The sequence below is a fragment of the Eumetopias jubatus genome, unplaced genomic scaffold, assembly GCF_037043125.1.
Source record: "Eumetopias jubatus isolate StellerSeaLion01/CBP00866 unplaced genomic scaffold, mEumJub1_p1.0 scaffold_4, whole genome shotgun sequence".
In the NCBI taxonomy this organism is placed as follows: domain Eukaryota; kingdom Metazoa; phylum Chordata; class Mammalia; order Carnivora; family Otariidae; genus Eumetopias; species Eumetopias jubatus.
Window position 1 is genome coordinate 142,895,699 of NW_028274810.1, and position 18,325 is coordinate 142,914,023.

The 18,325-nt window shown below is 38.2% G+C and overlaps 1 protein-coding gene across 10 annotated transcripts in view; it reads left to right on the forward strand.

Moving 5' to 3' along the window:
• The window catches only part of NCALD (neurocalcin delta), a 369,810-nt gene that overhangs the window by 205,904 nt on the left and 145,581 nt on the right, over positions 1 to 18,325 (forward strand). For 7 of the 10 annotated variants that reach the window (XM_088022775.1, XM_088022776.1, XM_088022777.1 and 4 more), the window contains one exon: positions 13,531 to 13,610. The gene's annotated coding sequence lies outside the window, so the exon portion shown is untranslated. The other 3 variants (XM_088022778.1, XM_028110279.2, XM_028110286.2) reach the window with 2 other exon arrangements.

Here is an 18,325-nt window from a genome sequence, read left to right on the forward strand (position 1 = left end):
ACTAATCAAAAGGCGATTTCAGTAGCTTTGTATGGTTTATAGTCCTCAGAGATGACATGGGCCTCTAGCTAGTTGTATCCATGGGAATGGGAAGAAAGACAGATCTGAGAGTGCTCGTGAGAGTAATAAAATTAACCAATATTCAGCCACTTGATTAGGGAGGCTTCTGGATTTGGAGTTGAGGTGACTGGGAGGGTGCAGAAGGTATTAGTAGAAATAGAGAAGCCAAGCAGAGAAGTAGGTTTTAGGGTCAAAAATACTAGGTTTGGTTTTATATAAAGTGAATTGAATATACTATAAAATATCCAGGAAAAAACAGAGGAATGAATGAGGGGGGGGGGGGAGGGAGGGAGGCTATGGGCCTCTCTCTCCTCTAAACTGGAGATGGAAGTTTAGAAATTATCTGTTGAAAGATAATCACTGAAGCCTGGGCATCAAAAACATCATAAGGGAGGAAGTTGGAGAGAGGAGATGAGCACTGAAGAAACAACTATGGTCAAGTTGCCAGATAAAATACAGGATGCTCAGTTAAGATGGAATTTCAGATCAACAAAGAATCATGTTTTAGTATAAGAATGTCCCATGCAATATTTAGCATCCCTATACTAAAAAAATATATACATTGTTGGTTTGAAATTCAAATTTAACAGAGTGTTCTGTATTTTTATTCGCTAAATCTGGCGACCTTTGACTGTGGGGATGGCCCATAATTATGGGATGGTCAGAAGAGGAGGAGATAGTACAAGAGCTTAGGAGTGGGCAGATAGATCCCAGGAGAACGAGGATATTGTATTATCATGAAATCAGAGGGTAGAGTGGGTTTCCAAAGGGCTGAACAAAAACTTCAAGGCCATTGCATTAGGCAACATGAAACTCATTAGGGACCTTTGAGAAAGCAGAGGGAGGTCTGGTTGCAAAGGGTTAAGGAGTAAATAAAATAAGGGAGATGGAAATAATCCGTGTAGATCACTCTTTTAGAAATTGTGATGGAGAACAGAAGGGAGATGTGAGATGGTAAAGAAAAACAAAATAGAAGGCAGGTTTTCAGGATTAGAGAGACCAAGGCTGTTTTCCAGTCTCTGAGGAGCCCAAGGTAGTGGCATCCCGAAGATGTAAGAGGGGTGATGGGATTAAGGGATGGGGTAAGCTGTGGATGATGCTGGAAGGGAGAATCAGGACATAAATGGAGGGATTAACCTTTGCGTGGAGGATGCTCCCTCCTCATCCAAGTCATGAAAGAAGGAGGGGGAGATAAAGATGTGGAGATTTTGGGAGGAGATAAGAAGAAGGAAGGCTTTTTATTTATTTTTGCTGTCTGACTGTGCTATTGAGAGTACATGTTATGGAGCAGGGATTAGGGGAACAGGAGGGGCAGACTCAGGCTCAAGATACTCCCTGTTTGCTAATTGCATGGGACAGATATGATGCAGAGCCCAAAAGTGCATATAATTCATCTGAGTGGGAACCATTTATTTTCCTCATGTTATATCTTCCTCCAGCGCTGGTGTTCCATATCAATTCATAACATAATCAAACTGCTCACCAAGGAAGGGAAAATGACAGAAACAGAATTGAACAGACTCACTCTTCTCCATTTTATTAGACCAAGAGACTCTGGCCATGAAAGGATCAGGGCCATTTATTCATATCCCCAGTCCTAGAAGGGGCCCATAGGAGAACCCAGCAGCAAAAGCCATTTTGGGGGAACATGTGGAGTTCCTACTCTGTGAGATCCTATATCCACCATGTGGACTGTGTCATGTGGGGTTAATATCTTTGCCATGTCACACCCAGCATACCAGGGACTCAGAGATATACAGGTGACACGCACTGATCCCAACCACCCTCTACTCTCTGGAAGCTGAGGTCAAAAGATGGCCAGACTATTCTACAATTGGGAGAGCGTGAAGTTGAGGAGCAAAGCAGCCTGTAACCTCTTAGCTGCTTTTCCTCTCTGCTGTCAAGAACAGGCATGCCATTTGCAGCACAGGGAGGAAGCCATTTGCAGAACTGTGGAAGCCTGAGAAAGCTGAGAAAGAGTTATTTCAGGGAGGGGTAGGTTTGGAGTGCATGTCTGCCTGGGGAAACTCTTAGTGCCTCCACCTCCAGAGAACGTTAACATTTCCGGCCCCCTTTCCACAGCCCTCTTTCTCTCCCTCCTCCTCGCCCCCAACACAAAGGCACAAATGAAATTCCTAAAAGTAGACTACTTCTGCCTAGTTATTTTTAGTATTTGCTGGTAGTATTTATCAAGCTTTTCAGTGTTAATTTGTCCTCCCACCCATTTCTCTTCCTGCCTCCACGTGCTGGGCTTGGGATGAAAGGAGCATGTAAAGAAGCATCTGGTGATCTCATTGAAACCTCCTCTAGAGAGAGGAGGCTATGGGCCTTGAAAATCAATCTCGCCCACCCCCACCTTGAAAAGAAGAAAGAAAGATCTGTATTCCATTAGCTTTGGAGAACAACATAAGCATTGGTGAAGTGAACCCATGAAAATGTGTATGTGGTGTTTAGCCAGGTCAAGAGCCCCAGTCAGGGAGCTGGGTCAGGGGATCAACACATGCACAAAATGTCATAATTCACGCAAAAAGGGCTGGAGACCAGGTAAACAAGAAGGATGCCAGAGAAGACAAAAAGGTAAAATCCATGCAAAGAGTAAAGGATCTGAGGGAGCTGAAGGGTTAAAATAAGAAGGGGTGGAGTTAGGATTAAAAAGGCCAAAGGAAGAAAGCTCTGTATCACCATAGCACCGTAGTACGTTACAGCTTAATACTAAAACATCACTTGTTCCTGCCTCAACTGCCTGCCCTGTCTCTGGGAGTCAGTTATGTCCAGAACAGCCACATTGCTCTGGAGAGGAACCCCCCCCAGTTGAATGGAAGCAAGACCTTATCAATCTGCATGGACATTGGACCCCTTGTCTATCCATCAATGTATTCATTTCGTAGGAATCAGTAAAGAGTTGTTTCCTTTTGCAACTTCAAAAACATGTTTGTCTTGATTTTTGTGTTCTTTAAAAATTTTATTGACTTTTTCAGCTTCCTAGAAATTGAAAAATATGATAAATGAAGTGAAAAATATTTAATGGGTGGGCTCAACAGTGGAATGAAAGAAACAGAGGAAAGAATCAGTGAACTCATATGTTAAATAATAGAAATTACCCAATTTGAACAATATAGAAAATAGACTGAAAATGGGGGAGGAAAAAAAAAAAAAGACAGGGCCTTAGGGACCCAAGGGAATGTAAAAATTGTATAGCATATGTATCATCAGCATCCTGGAAGGAGAGAAAGAGGAGGACAAGGCTAAAAAAGTATTTGAAGAAACAGTTGCTAAAAGTTTTCAAGTTTGGCAAAAGAAACAGAAGAAGTGTCAAGAAGTGAATTAAAATACCCCAAACAGGATTAACCCCCCAAAATCCACACTAAGACACATCTCAGTCAGACTTCTGAAAAATAAAGTCAAAGAAAAGATCTTAAAGCAGCAAGAGAGAAATGAGACCTTATCTGTAAAGGGAAAACAATTAGAATGACAGTGGATTTCCCATCAAAAACTATGGAGGCCAGAAGTAAGTGGCAGAAAGTTTTCAAATATTATAAGAAAAGAACTGTCAACCCAAACAGTGAAAACATCCTTCAGAAATGAAGGGGAAATCAAGACATTTTCAGCTGAAGGAATACCTAGAAATGTGTCACCAGCAGGCTCATCTTAAAAAAATAGCTAAAGGAATTTCTCTAAACAAAAAGGAAGTGATAGAAGAGGGAACATCAGTATGGAGAAAAGAATAAAACAAAGAGTAAAAATAGGGATAAACACATAAGATTTCCTTCTTTTAAGTTTTCTAAATTAGATGATTGAAGCAAAAACTATAACACTGTCTGATGTGACTCTCAATGTACATAGAGGAAATATTTAAGAAAGTTATTTTATAAATGAAGAGTAAAAGGATGTAAAGGGAGGTAAGGATTCTAACTGAACTGGTATACCATTGAAAACAATAGACTCTGACAAGGTATGCATATTTAAGGGAATATCAAGAGCAACCATTAAAAAGCTATACGTTGAGATCTACTTAAAAAACTACAGATAAATAAAAATTGAATTCTAAAAATTCAGGTATTCACAATAAGGCTGGAAAATGAAAATAAGGAAAGAGAAAATGAAGAACATAGGAAACAAAAAATAAAATGGCAGATTATAACCCAAGCATGTCAATAATTACATTAAGTGTAAATGGCCTAAGTATACAAATTGTAAGACAGAGATTGACATGATAGATTTAAAAAAAATGATCCAAATAGGGGCACCTGGCTGATTTAATTTGTAAAGCATGCGACTCTTATGAGTGCAAGCCCCACATTGGGTGTAGAGTTTACTTAAAAAAAAAAAAATGACCCAACTATATGCTGTCTATAAGAAACTACTGTCAAATACAACAATACAGGAGGGTGAAAGTAAAAAGAAAAAGATATATCATGCAAACATTAATCAGAAGAAAGCAGGAGTAGCTATATTAAGATCAGATAAAGACTTCTGAACAAAGAAAATGATCAAGGACAGAGGGACATTATGTAATGACAAAAGGGTCAATACACCAAAAAGACATAGCAAACATAATATTTTGCATGCATATCCTAAATATGTACTAAACAATAGAGCAAAATATGTGAAACAAAAACTGATAAATCTGAAGGAATTGACAAGTCCATAATTAGAGTTGGAAATCTCAGCACATTTCTTTTAACAATTCATAGAACAACTGACAGAAAACCAGCAAGTACAGAGAGCACAGCAACACTATCAGTCAACCAGATCTAATTTACATTTATAGAATCCACCCGGCAACAGCAGAAAAGACATTCTTTTCAAGCACCACAAAATATACGCCAGGATAGGCCATAAGCCATAAAACAAACCTCAACAAACTTAAAAGAATCAAAATCATACAGAATGTATTCTCTGACTATAATGGAATAAAACTAGAAATCAAAAATGGAAGAATGACAGGAAAATCTCTAAACACTTGGACCTGAAACAACAAACTTCTAAAACCATCTGTGGGTCAAAGAGGAATTACAAGGGATTTTTTTTTTAATTTTTTACTGTTATGTTAATCACCATACATTACATCATTAGTTTTTGATGTAGTGTTCCATGATTCCTTGTTTGTGCATAACACCCTGTGCTCCACGCAGAACATGCCCTCTTTAATACCCATCACCAGGCTAACCCATCCCCCCACCCTCCTCCCCTCTAGAACCCTCAGTGTGTTTTTCAGAGTCTATCATCTCTCATGGTTTGTCTCCCCCTCCAATTCCCCCCCTTCGTTCTTCCCCTCCTGCTATCTTCTTCTTCTTCTTTTTTTTTCTTAACATATATTGCATTATTTGTTTCAGAGGTACAGATCTGTGATTCAACAGTCTTGCACAATTCACAGCGCTTACCATAGCACATACCCTCCCCAATGTCTATCACCCAGCCACCCCATCTCTCCCACCCCACCCCCACTCCAGCAACCCTCAGTTTGTTTGCTGAGATTAAGAATTCCTCATATCAGTGAGGTCATATGATACATGTCTTTCTCTGATTGACTTATTTCACTCAGTATAACACCCTCCAGTTCCATCCATGTCGTACAAGGGAATTTTTTAAAAGTACATTGAAATAAATGAAAATGAAAATACAACATATCAAAATTTGTGAGGTTCAGCTAAAGTAGTTCTGAGAGGGAATTTTATAGCACTGAATATGTTAGAAAAGAGGAAAAGTCTCTTAATTATAGTTTATAAGTTAATAATAAAAATTCCCATCCCTAGAAACTAGTTTTAAAAAACAACTTGTGAAAAAGAGCAAATGAGGGGTGCCTGGATGGCTCAGATCGTTAAGCATCTGCCTTCGGCTCAGGTCATGATCCCAGGTTCCTGGGATAGAGTCCCGCATTGGGCTACCTGCTGAGCAGGGAGGCTGCTTCTCCCTCTCCTTCTCCTGCTACCACCTGCTTGTGCTCTCTCTCTCTGTCAAATAAATAAATACAATTTTTAAAAAAAATGTTTTAAAAAAAAGCAAATGAACCTAAATCAAGCATAAGGAAGTAATAATAAAGAGAACTCAATAAAATTGATAAAAGAAAAATAGTAGAGAGAATAGATTAAACCCAAAACCAATTCTTTGAAAAGATCAACAAAACTGATAAGCATCCAACACACACTTCTTTGTGAGAAGACACAAACTACCAGTATCTGGACTCAAAAAGACTTACCATCACTACAGAACTGCAGACATCAAAGGAATAATAAAGGAATACTTCAACTCTACACATATAAATTTCATGACTTATATGAAATGGATCAGTTTCCCAAAAAGCACAACTACCACAACTCACACAATTAAAGATAGATAATTTGAAGAGCCTTATAACTAAGAAAATTTAATTAGCAATTAGAAACTTCCAAAACAGAAAATTCCAGACCCATTCGGTTTCACTGGAAAATTCTACCAAGTATTTAAAGAAGAATTATATCAATCCTATGAGTCTCTTCCAGAAAATAGAAGAGGAACACTTACCAATTCATTTTATGAAGCTACTCTGATACCACAACTAGAAAAAGACAGTACAACATAAGAAAACTAGAGACTAATGGCTCTCATGAAGATAAATGCAAAATTCCTTAACAAAATATTAGCAAATAGCATTCAGCAATATATGCAAATAATTATATACCCTAACCAGGTGGAATTTATTCTAGGGATGCAAGGCTTATTCAACATTTGAAAATCAGGGTGCCAGGATGGCTCGGTCGGTTAAGCATCTGCCTTTGGCCCAGGTCATGATCCCGGGGTCCTGGCATCAAGGCAAGGCCCATGTCGCACTCCCTGCTCCGCAGAGAGCCTGCTTCTCCCTCTCTCTTTGCCTGCTATTCCCCTTGCTTGTGCTCTCTCTCTCACTCTCTGTCAAAAAAATAAATCTTTAAAAAATATTTGAAAATCAATCAGTATAATCCACCATGTAAACAGTTTAAAGAAAAAATCACACTTATGCTAATCGAAGCAGAAAAATTATTCAACAAAATTCAGTAATTCATGCTTAAAAAAAAAAACCTCTCAGAAAAATAGGAATAGAAGGGAGCTTCTTAAAACTGATTTAAGAATATCTATCAAACACTTGCAGCTAACAGCATACTTAATAGTGAGAGACTGAATCCTTTCCCCACAATATCAGGAGCAAGACAAGGATGTCCTTTCGCATTACTCCTATTCAACATACTACTGGAAGTTCTACACAGTACAATAAAGTAAGAAGAGAAAATAAGGGCATATAGATCCAAAAGGAAGAAATAAAATTGCTTCTATTTGCAGATGGCATGAAAAACATCCAATGGAATCTACAAAAAATTAGAACTAATAAGTGAGTTCAGCTAAGTTGCAGGATGTAAAATAAACATAGAAAATCAATTGTATTTCTATATACCAGCAGTGTATACATGGATATTGAAATTAAATATACAATATCATTTATAATAGCTCGAAAACATAAAATACCTAAGCGTAAATCTAGCATAACATGTATAGGATTTGTATGCTGAAAACTACAAAATGCTGATGAAAGAAATCAAAGAACATTAAATAAATGGAGAGCCATACTATGTTCATACATTGGAAGATTCAACACAGTAGAGATGTCAATTTTCCCCAAATTGATATTTAGGTTTAATGAAATTCTTTTAAAAATTTAGAAAAGAAAAAAAAATTCCAGAAAATATTTTTGTAGATATAGATAAGATTACTCTAAAAATTTAGATGAAAAGGAGACAAAGAGATGGCCAACAGACATGTGAAAAGACCCTGAACATCACTCATCATCAGGGAAATGCAAATCAAAACTACAATGAGATATCCCCTCACACCTGTCAGAATGGCTAAAAAATCAAAAACACAAGAAACAAGTGTGAGCAAGGATGTGGAGAAAAAGGAACTCGTCTTATGCTTTGTTGGTGGGAGTGCAAACTGGTGTGGCAACTGTGGAAAACAGCATGGAGGTTCCTCAAAAAGTTAAAAATAGAACTCCCCTATGATCCAGTAATCACTACTGGATATTTACCCAAAGAACATGAAAACATTAATTTGAAAGGATATACCAACAAATGGGAAAAGACAAGCTATAGTCTGAGAAAAAAATGCTTACAAAACATGTACCTGACAAAGAACTTATACCTACATAAAGAACTGCATAAAGAACTCAAAACTTAACAGTTAAAAAAGAAACAGTTCTATTAGAGAATGGACAAAAGATAGAAGCATTTCACTGAAGAGGATATATAGATGGCAGATATGCACATAAAAAGGTGTTCAACATTACTAGCTACTAGGGAAATGCAAAGGAATACCGTAATGAGATACCACTACCCATCTATTAGAACAGCCTGGAATAAATAGTGATAATGCCAAATACTAGCAAAGATGTGGCAAAACTGAATGTCTTATACATTGCTGGTGGTTAAAATGGTACAACCACTCTGGAAAATAGCTTGGTAGTTTCTTAAAAACTAAACATAAACTGAATCATCTGACCCAGCAATCACTGTCCTGGGCATTTATCCCAGAGAAATAACTTACATCCACACAAAAACCTATAGACAGTTTTTCCTACCAGCTTTATTTGCAATAAGCCAAAACCCAAAAACAACCAACATGCCCGACACTAGGTGAGTGGTTAAACGAACCATGGTACATCCAAACCATAAGATACTATTCAGCCATTAAAGGGAGCAAACTATTGATACAGGCAACCACGTGGGTGCAAGCAATGCCTTGGATCTCAAGGACATTATGCTCAGTTAAAAAAAAAATCAAAGGTCACATATTATATGACCGCTAAATATCAAAAGGTCACATATCAAAAGGACAATATCAAAAGGTCACATATTATATGACCTCTAAATATCAAAAGGTCACATATATTATATGATTTCACTTCTTGACATTCTAGAAATGACAAAATTCTAAAGATGGAGAACAGATTAGTGGTTTCCAGGGATAAGGGATGGGAACAGAGGGGATGGGTGTGCCTGTAAAATGGTAGTAGGATGGAATTCTGTGTGGTGATAAATAGTTCTGTGTCTTGACTGCAGTACTGGTTACACAAATCTTCACATGTGACAAAATGATATGTCACTGTAAAAAAATGTATCACATATGGGCTTATCTAAACAAAAATATTGTTTGTATTTGCTATTCTTGGCTCTTATTTATAAAAAAAAAGTCACTATCTGTAGGTAGTTACCTCATAATTGCTTTTTTTCATTCATTATGCCGTTAAAGTTCACCCAAGTTGTTGCCTGTAGCTCGGATTTATTGATTGTCCTTGTTGTCTAATATTTCATTGTATGTATATAACTCAGTTTATTGAAATGCTTACTGATTGATGGACATTTGTGTTAAATATTGCTTTTTGTTGTTTTTAAGAAAGCTGTTATAAACATTTTGTGCATGTCTTCCAGGGCCAATATATAAGAATTTCTCTAGAGAATGTACGTGAGAGTGGGTTTACTCAGTTGGAGTGCATATAAACATTCAACTTCATGAGTTAAGGTTAAATTGTGTGCAAGTGCTTCTATCAACTTCTGCGCCCACCATCAGTTTAATTTGCATTTTCCTGATTACAAATGAGCTTGCTCATCTTTTTATATGTACATTTACCATTTTTGTTTTTCTCCTCTGTGACAATGTGTCAGATCTGTTGCTCATTTTTTTTATTGTGTTGTCTTTTTCTTTCTGATTTGTAACATATCTTTATATAATCTGAATACTGGTCTTTTGTTGATTTTACTTGTTGCAAACTTGTCTCAGATGTTGGCATGTCTTCTGCTCTATTATACATTTTTATAAACAAAGATCTTAATATTATAATACGGCAATTTTATCAGTCTTTCCTTCTGTGATTAGCACTTTTGTGCCTTGAGAACTCCTTTCCCATTTGGAGATCCAAAATATGGTCTCCCATGTTTTCTTCTACAAGTTTTAACATTTTGCTTTTTCACAACTGAGCCCTTAATCCCTCTGGAATTGATCTTTGGGTATGGCTCCTCCTTGATATTTGGCTCAGTGAATTATTCCAACCTTTGTGAGGGCTCTGTTGTCTTTTAATTCCATCTTCCCGGCCTTGACTCGTACTGATGCTTGCTCTCTTCAAATTGTGATTTTTTTTTCCTCTTGGTATGCCTTGTAATTTTTTCCTGATAGCCAGACACGATGTATCAGGTGATAGGAACTGCTATAAATAGATCTTTAGTAGTGTGGTGGTCAGGTTTTCAGGGAGAGGAGGTGCTCTGCACATCCTATGATTAGGTCTCAGTCTTTTAGGGAGCCTGTGTCTCTGGACTGAGACCTTCACAGTGTTCTAGTTTTTTTCTCCCCCTTTTCTCAGGATGGCTAGCATGGGCTGCAGTTGAGTATTTCCCTTCTCCCACAGTGGAAGGCTGGAGGAGACTGGATCCAGTATTTCCTTTCCCCAGGTCAGTTACATCTTCATAATGCTCCTGCAGGTTAAGCTCTAGTTAACCAATTTACTCTGAGGGCAGGCCTTGTTAAGAGTAGAGTGCTCTGGCATATTTCAAAGTGGTTCCTTTGTCCCTTTGCATCCTGGAAGCTGGAGGAGGTTTCTCTCTGATATTGACTATGGGAATCTGATAGATGTCCTGGAAGTAATTCTCATAGTATCATGAGGGCCCCCCCTTTTTATTGACTGGGTCCCCCTAGCGCTTCAGTTGTCTCCACAGAGATTGCAGCAATTCATAAATGACAATTCACACTGCTTCCTATGGCACTTTCTGCTGGTAAGTCCCTGCTCAGGGAAGCCAAGGCTCCCTGTCTTCCTCTGCTACTCTTTCCAATCTTGGGGCAGTGGTTTGCCCTGTGTCCTTCCCTCTCTTACAGATCCAAGAAGAGTTTTTGGCTTCTACCTGTTGTTGGGACAGAGTGGTGATTTCCAAGCTCCTTATGTGTGGACCCAGACAACAAAACTCCTCTTTGGTTTTTTAATACCTGAGTGAATGAGAAGGTCCAGGAAGAAATGTCAACCATGGCAAGATTTGGGAAGATGGCCAATTCTTCCTTAGGCAGCTTTGAAAGAAATTTTGGTCAAATGATGGGCTTCCTTTATGGTACCCAAGGCATTCGTGTCTTAGCAGTTGCACAAGTGCTTGAGTGTCGCATGTTGAAAAGCTAAAGAAACCAAAAACAAAAGCAATGAATCTCTTCTCACCATTTGAACTATGACTCAGATCATATAAATAAGCTATTTGTTGAGAAAGAAAGCATAAATTTAAAATGCCTGTTTGTATGGTATGCGGAGGACAGATTCTGCTTTTGGAGAAGCACTGCAGTTTATTGGAAATATCGCAGGACAAGGAGTCAAGAGCCCCGGCATTAAGCCTTGATCTGTCATTACGTGGTTGCGAAACCGCCTTGTATCCAAAGTATGTTCAGCTGCATGTAACAAGAATCCTTCTACAGTAGCTTAGCCAAATAAAGGCCTTTTTTTCTTTTTCTTTTTCCTCATGTAACAGCCTGGGAGCAGGCAAACCAGGCCCAGTGTAGTGGCTCCTTTTTTTCAGTTGATTCTTCATGGCATGTGGCTTTTGTCTTTGTGCTTGTCACTTCATGACTGCAAGATATGTCTTTATCTCTGGCAGTGTATCAATGTTTCAGGCATGAAGAAGAGGAAGGGCAAAGATCAAAAAGTGTGGAGAGTGGAGAGTTCTTTTAAAGAGCTTTTCCAGGAGCCCTCTGTACTTACTTAAGGTTACATGGCCAGCGCCCAAACTATTTCACCTGCCCATCCTCAGCTGTAGTTTTTACAGGGTAAATTGCTGCCCTGAACAAAATCAAGGTTCCGTAAGGAAAAAAAGTAGACTGGGAATTGGATAGGTAACCAGCAGTGTCTGCCCCACCCTCTAAGCTTCCAATGGGAATGCCTGTCCTCTCACCGCCCCCCCCGCCCCCCGCAGGGTTGTTTGGATGTCAAAATGGAAGATCAAATGCAAGGGCACTTCATAGACTATAAAGTGTATTTCATAAACACAGTGGAAATCATCTCTTTTTAAAAAAGATTTATTTAATTAATTTCTTTATTTGAGAGTGGGAGAAAGAGAGAGAGAACACAAGTAGGGAGGAGGGGCAGAGGGAGAGGGAGAAGCAGGCTCCCCACTGAGCAGGGAGCCCAATGCAGGGCTTGATCCCAGAACCCTGCGATCATGATCTGAGCTGAAGGCAGAGGCTTAACCGCCTGAGGCAACCCAGGTGCCCCTAGTGGAAATATTCTGACCTATTTTCTCAGAGAGCAAATCCAATGTTAACAGAAAGTCCAACTGAATGTAAAGATTTGGGTAATCAGTATCTCTTGAACCTCAGCTCATTCTTTTGCTGAGATCTTTAAATAGTTCAAGAACTTGTGTATTCATGAATATGCATCCTCAAATGCCTATCTTCAGATTATTGTCAGACGCTGTGGTGGACCTGTGTTGATTTTCTGCACTATCATCTCTTTTCCCTTCCTTTCAATATCCTGAATGACCTACCCTCACCTCCAGGGATAAGCCTTGATTAGTTTAAAGCGATTCAGCGAAGTATAGTGACTGATTCAGTGATGGGTAATCTGAATGACCTCAGAACCTGGGATTGCCAGAGTGCTAACACTATCTTCTTGGAAGATACATATGTAGCCTTGAACTGCTACAGCGAGTATTTTTTGCAACAAGGGGAGGCAGCCTGAAGTCGAAATCAATCTGCAGAGAATACCTGTGCCAAGGGAATTGCAGAGAATCAAATGATGTAGTGAACATCTGTTTTTCCAAAACCAGCCCTACATCTGGACATTTTTTTCCCGAGCTCAATGAACCAAAATATTTCCTTGTTTTGTTATTTATTTGAATAAGAGAGTTTGAGTTGGGGTTTCTGTTATTTGTAGCCAAAAGATTCCTGAATGATAGTTTCCATATATGTTCCTGGAAAAAATATATATGTTATTTTAAATAATACATTGCTTATATAGGTATATATATGTATATATATATATACACATACACACATACACGTGTGTGTATGTATATTATATATAATATGTATTCATACATATATGTATTGTATATATATGAGTTTAGTCTGAGGTTTATAGTCCTTCTAGGATTAAGGCCATAAGGCCTGAATGTTACTAAGAAGGCCTGTTTCTTTCTGTAATAAATGGCCTGCGTAGCATCTATCCAGAGGATTTTAAACTGTGAAATGTTAGGACCCGAGTCCCATTCTTTTGGGGACTGTACTTATCACCCCTGTAATACAAGACTCGCTCCTGGGTACTTAGAGCCAAAGACCAATTAGGCTGAAATATGTCAGTGTTCTTCTAGGTGTTTCCTGTTTCCTGTTTGCAAAGGCAACTACAGAAGAAATAAAAGTAACGGCCTTATATAAACTGCTTACTGAGCTGTCAAATGTTCAAGTAAAATGTTCATTAATTATGAGTGATCTCGGTTGCAGGGCCCTAGAACCACTGGTGATAAAATCTGTCGTTATACCGTGGAAGATCTGTGATCCGGGGTGCTGCCTGACTGCATATTGTGAGTTCCCCTTTTAACCTCTTGAATGTCTGGGTTTTAAATTGTGATTATTATTAAGTTATGATTCAGAATGCAAAAATGTTGCATCTCAGGTTATTGTGTGTTTATATGTTTGCTATCTGGCAAGTAACAAATGCTAGCTTATTAATTTGCCATTAAACCTTGGTCACAAGTATCTATTTCTACTTTAACTCCTGATGAATTTGTGTGTTACTGACAAGAAAATTATGGTACGTTCTCGTTTTTTAAAAAATCTATTCTGTGGTGACTCTGATTAAACGGAAACCTTATTTAAGTGTAAGAAATTTACTTTAAAAAAAAAACAAACAGGAGACATGATCACGAAGTAAAAACCTGACTTTCTTCCTGGAAAAAAAAAAGCAATATGTATGTGCCCTTCCTTCCTTTCTAAACCTACTCTTTTGGTATGGAAAATTGAAGAGGATATTGTGCAGCAAGTAGATGGGATTTTTTTTTTTTAAATTCAGAAACAATTCTTTTGAAATTCTATTATGGTATAATTAGGGCAGCACCACCCGCAATAGTGGATTTCCTGTCAAGATAGGAACATTATTACTTTCCTAATTTGTGATGTGGGTCTCAAAAGCCATCTCATTGAATATTTAGGAAATTGGCTTTTCAGGAAGGGAAATCTACTGGTATATGAAGTTCTTGGAAATTTTTCAAGATATGCTAATGGCCCCAGATGAGGGCCAGATAAGATTCATAAGCAAGGTAATAATATGGCTTAGGCCCCGGTTATACTTTTTTGTGGCTATTTGTAAACAAGGCATCAATATTAATCTAATGTTTACTTGACCAGATAGTTTTAAATGAAGAACAAATGGCAAAAATAAAATAAATGTGGGTAAGAACAAAACCTTATTTTGTATTTTCCTGATGTTGCAGGGAAGGGAAATAAGTTGATGTAAAATGAAATTTAAGTGTACTCATCTCTTTCTCATCCCACTTTCTTCATCGCCATTAAGTCTCTATGGTTTAGGTATTAGATGAACAACATGGCTTATCTGGATGTAACAAGAAAGTGAAAGTGAAAAGTCTGTATTCCAAATCTGACAGGCCAGTGCTTTTAATGAGATACATAGGACAGTTATAAAATATTTGAGGTCATGCTAAGCAAGCTCTAATTTTTTTTTTCTTCATATCATTGAGAACTGAGCCTCAACTCCAATACATTTCTCCTGGAGGCCGAGAGAGAACTGTGCATTTAAGTTGGTGGTGATCAGGCAGCCCTAGAGGCTCTTTCTTCTTGTGATAATCTGGTGGAAGTACTTAGGATCATCACAACCATAAACATGATAGTAGCCATTGCATTAGTTCCTCGGATCTTTCTGACATCAAACTAAATAGGAAAATGTGTGTTCTTGCCCAAAAGACAAGAAAACATGAGTATGATTCAATGTAAAAACTATTCCCCTTGACATGGAGGTGCAGAGAATCAACATGTCTGCTATTAGCTTCTGGTATCCCTGCCCCTCCTCAAGCATGCAGGTCTCTCTTCCGTGATCTCAGGGACAGGTTCTTACTGTAGATTCTCTGTGTGAGTGAGCCCCAGCTACGCTCTACATCTCTGGTTTATGTGGAGCAAAGAGAGGCTAGGCTGCAGGAGTTCATGCTGCACATTCAAGGCATCTTCCAGATCCAAAAGAACACAATTTGGATGAGAAATTGACAGGAAAGGTCTTGAGGGAGTGAAGGAGCCACTTCCTGCTCAGTGACTGTTGTCTTGAGAGAAGAGTGGGCATGGCAGGGATGAGGGTGACCTCTGTAACAGACTAAACCTCCTAACTGGGGCTTTCCAAATGGATGGCCGATGTTGGCAAATAATGCCCCATTTCCTGTGCTTTCTGGAATTTTGTTCAAGAATTTCAGATACTCTTACCTAGTGACAGAGATCCTGATAGCAATAGATAGGAAAGATATATGTAAAGAAACTATTTTAAGGTGAAGTATATGAATAGACCCCAGGTTTACAATTATTTCTGACTTCCTGTCACCTGGGTATCTCTCTTTAGCTCCTTTAGGCTAGAGTCATTTTGTCTGGATCCTCAAAAAATCCGTATCTTCCCCAAGGCTTCCTATGTAACTAGCTTCTCAGTTACATGACGTTACATGGAATTATATTTTTCTACAGTTTTCTGCACTAAAAACCCCTTTCCTTCTCCTCTTAAAAAATATTATTTTAATCCTTTTAGCCTGGGAGCTCACTACTCTTTATCTTCAATGTCCTATAAATTCTTCTCTATCAAAAACAAAAACAAAAACAACCACTTATTGTGTCAACAGAATATCTTTAATTCAAGAACGGTAATGAGGAGAGATAATCTCAGAGGCTGAGAACACAAGACACCAAATATCTAGGGGATAATTAAAGTATGCTTCCAGATGTTTTCAAATAGAGGCAAATACTGATCATCCAATAATTGGTTTCCTGACAACCATTTTCCACACAGTCATGTTCTGAATGTCAAAATAGCTAATAAATTCAGTGAAAAAAAAAAAAAAACCAAGCTGCTTTTTTATTAGTATGTAGGAAAAAAAGAATAGAAAGAGAGCAATCGATTTCTAGCAATTTTGCAACATGTAGACTTAGTGTCTGTAGACTTAGGAGCAGATAGTTTAATGACAGTAGATAAATGATTCCAATTAACCAAAAAGTGTTGATTAAGCACCTACCAATTTGAGCCCTAGTGGAGAATGATAGAGTCTATCCTGGACTTGTATATTCGGTAACATAATGTTCCTAGAAACATAATTCATTTATTCATCCAATAAATATGTACCCAGTACTTGCTTTATAAAAGGCACTGTGTTAAATGATTGGCAGTGTTTCCATATCTGCATATAAAGTATCACCATTGGTGCAAATAAACCAGGGCACCTGTGAGAGTCACCTTCAGGTCTTGCTTGCAAAAATCAGAGGCTGGTTCATTAGAGCCAAGGGAGGCATAATAATTATCTGTTTCAGTCTTCGGGAACTTCTTTATTTCTGATATCCGGATTGCATGAATCAAAGGGATTCTTTCCATGTATGCCAAGAAAAATAATGGACATGTTAGGGGGATCCTTTAGTACAGGGTTTCTCAAGTGCAGCGCAGTTGACATTGTGGACCAGATCATTCTGTTGCAAGGGGCTGTCCTATGCAGAGGAGAACGTTCGGTAGCATTCTGGTGGCAACAGTATGCGCCGTCATGACAATCATCCCGTGTATTGCCAAATACCTCCTGGGAGGGGCAAACTCACTCGCGGTTGAGAACCACTTCTTTAGCGTATCATAATCAGTGAGTCCCGGTGCTGTGTTCTAGCTTTGTATTATGGTTGTATTGCAAACATGTCCAATCCTAAATGCACAGCTTTCAGTTTAACAGGATGGTACCTTTATAATTCTATAGTTCTTACATCACAATTAAAAATAATATTATGAAACCAGAATTAGAAGAGTAACTAATTAGATTTTTACTCGGTCAAACGTGTGAAATCCTAATGTGGCAATACATTTTTCTATGGCGGGGGGAGAGTGCCTACACTTTGAGAGGCTTGTTTTATTTGTTAAAATGTTATAAAATTTTACCCTCAAAGTTTAAAACTTACTTAGTGGCTCACCTATTTTTTATTAAAAGATACATTTATGGGAATCTTAAAAAGACTCCAACTCAGTCAGTTGCAAGAATTAATAGCCTTTTGGTGACACATAGAAACTTAAATGAGGCACACTTAATGAGTGCAATTCTAGTTTTATGGGAAGCTAAGAACAACAGAGAGAAAAAAGCACCACTCTTGTGTCCTTTGGTGATGGTACTTGACATTTTAGTGTAAGTTCTTACAATAATATATTGGTTTAATGTTCCGTTAATATCTGTGGTTTAATCAAAGTTTCTGAAAACGGGAAGAATATGCATTCTCTCTGTCACTGTTCAGCTAAGCAATGGCATTTGAAAATCACTTCAATCATGAATGATTAGATCTTCTAAAGGGGTGTTTTACTATGCTATGGTGCCTGGGCAGACTTAATATTGCATAAATTTACTTAGACATGTGACTAATATACGGCACCATTAGGGGAACTATTTTTTAAAATTCTTTTTTACTGTTATTTACTTTACCTCAAGGCCTCCTGCCTCAAAATGTTGCGTATATTTCAAAGGACACCAGTATTATTTTGTCAAATGGAGCTTTCTTTTATTTTCCTATCATGTTCAGGCATATTTAAAAGCTACCACTGTCTCAAAAATAAAGTTCTGATTCTTTTTCACGGTGCTCAAAGCTTCCTACTAACTGACTACAGCCCATCTCTTCAGATTCCTCTTCTCAACTCCGTTTGCTCCTGTCCCCATGCCGCTCTCTGACAGCAAGGAACCAGGTGGCCTGAGCAGCATAACAAACATCTCCCTGCCTTTTGTCTTCTTAGTTCTTCTCGTGCTGTGATCTCTAAGCCCTGAATTCGAATTCGTGCTTAAGAATCATTTCTTTCATGGAACTTTCCCAAATGTTCTCAGGTGGAATTAAACTCTCTGCCTTTCTCTGCTCCCCCCCCCACTCCATCTATCTCTCTGTCTCTCTCCCCCTCTCTTCCTCTCTCCTTCCTTCCCTTCCATGCCTCTTTCTTTCTTTATTATAATGCTTAGAAAACACTAGACTAGTGCTTTTCAAACTATCTATGGGGAGAGCTAGATTTTTTTTTTTAATTTCCAGT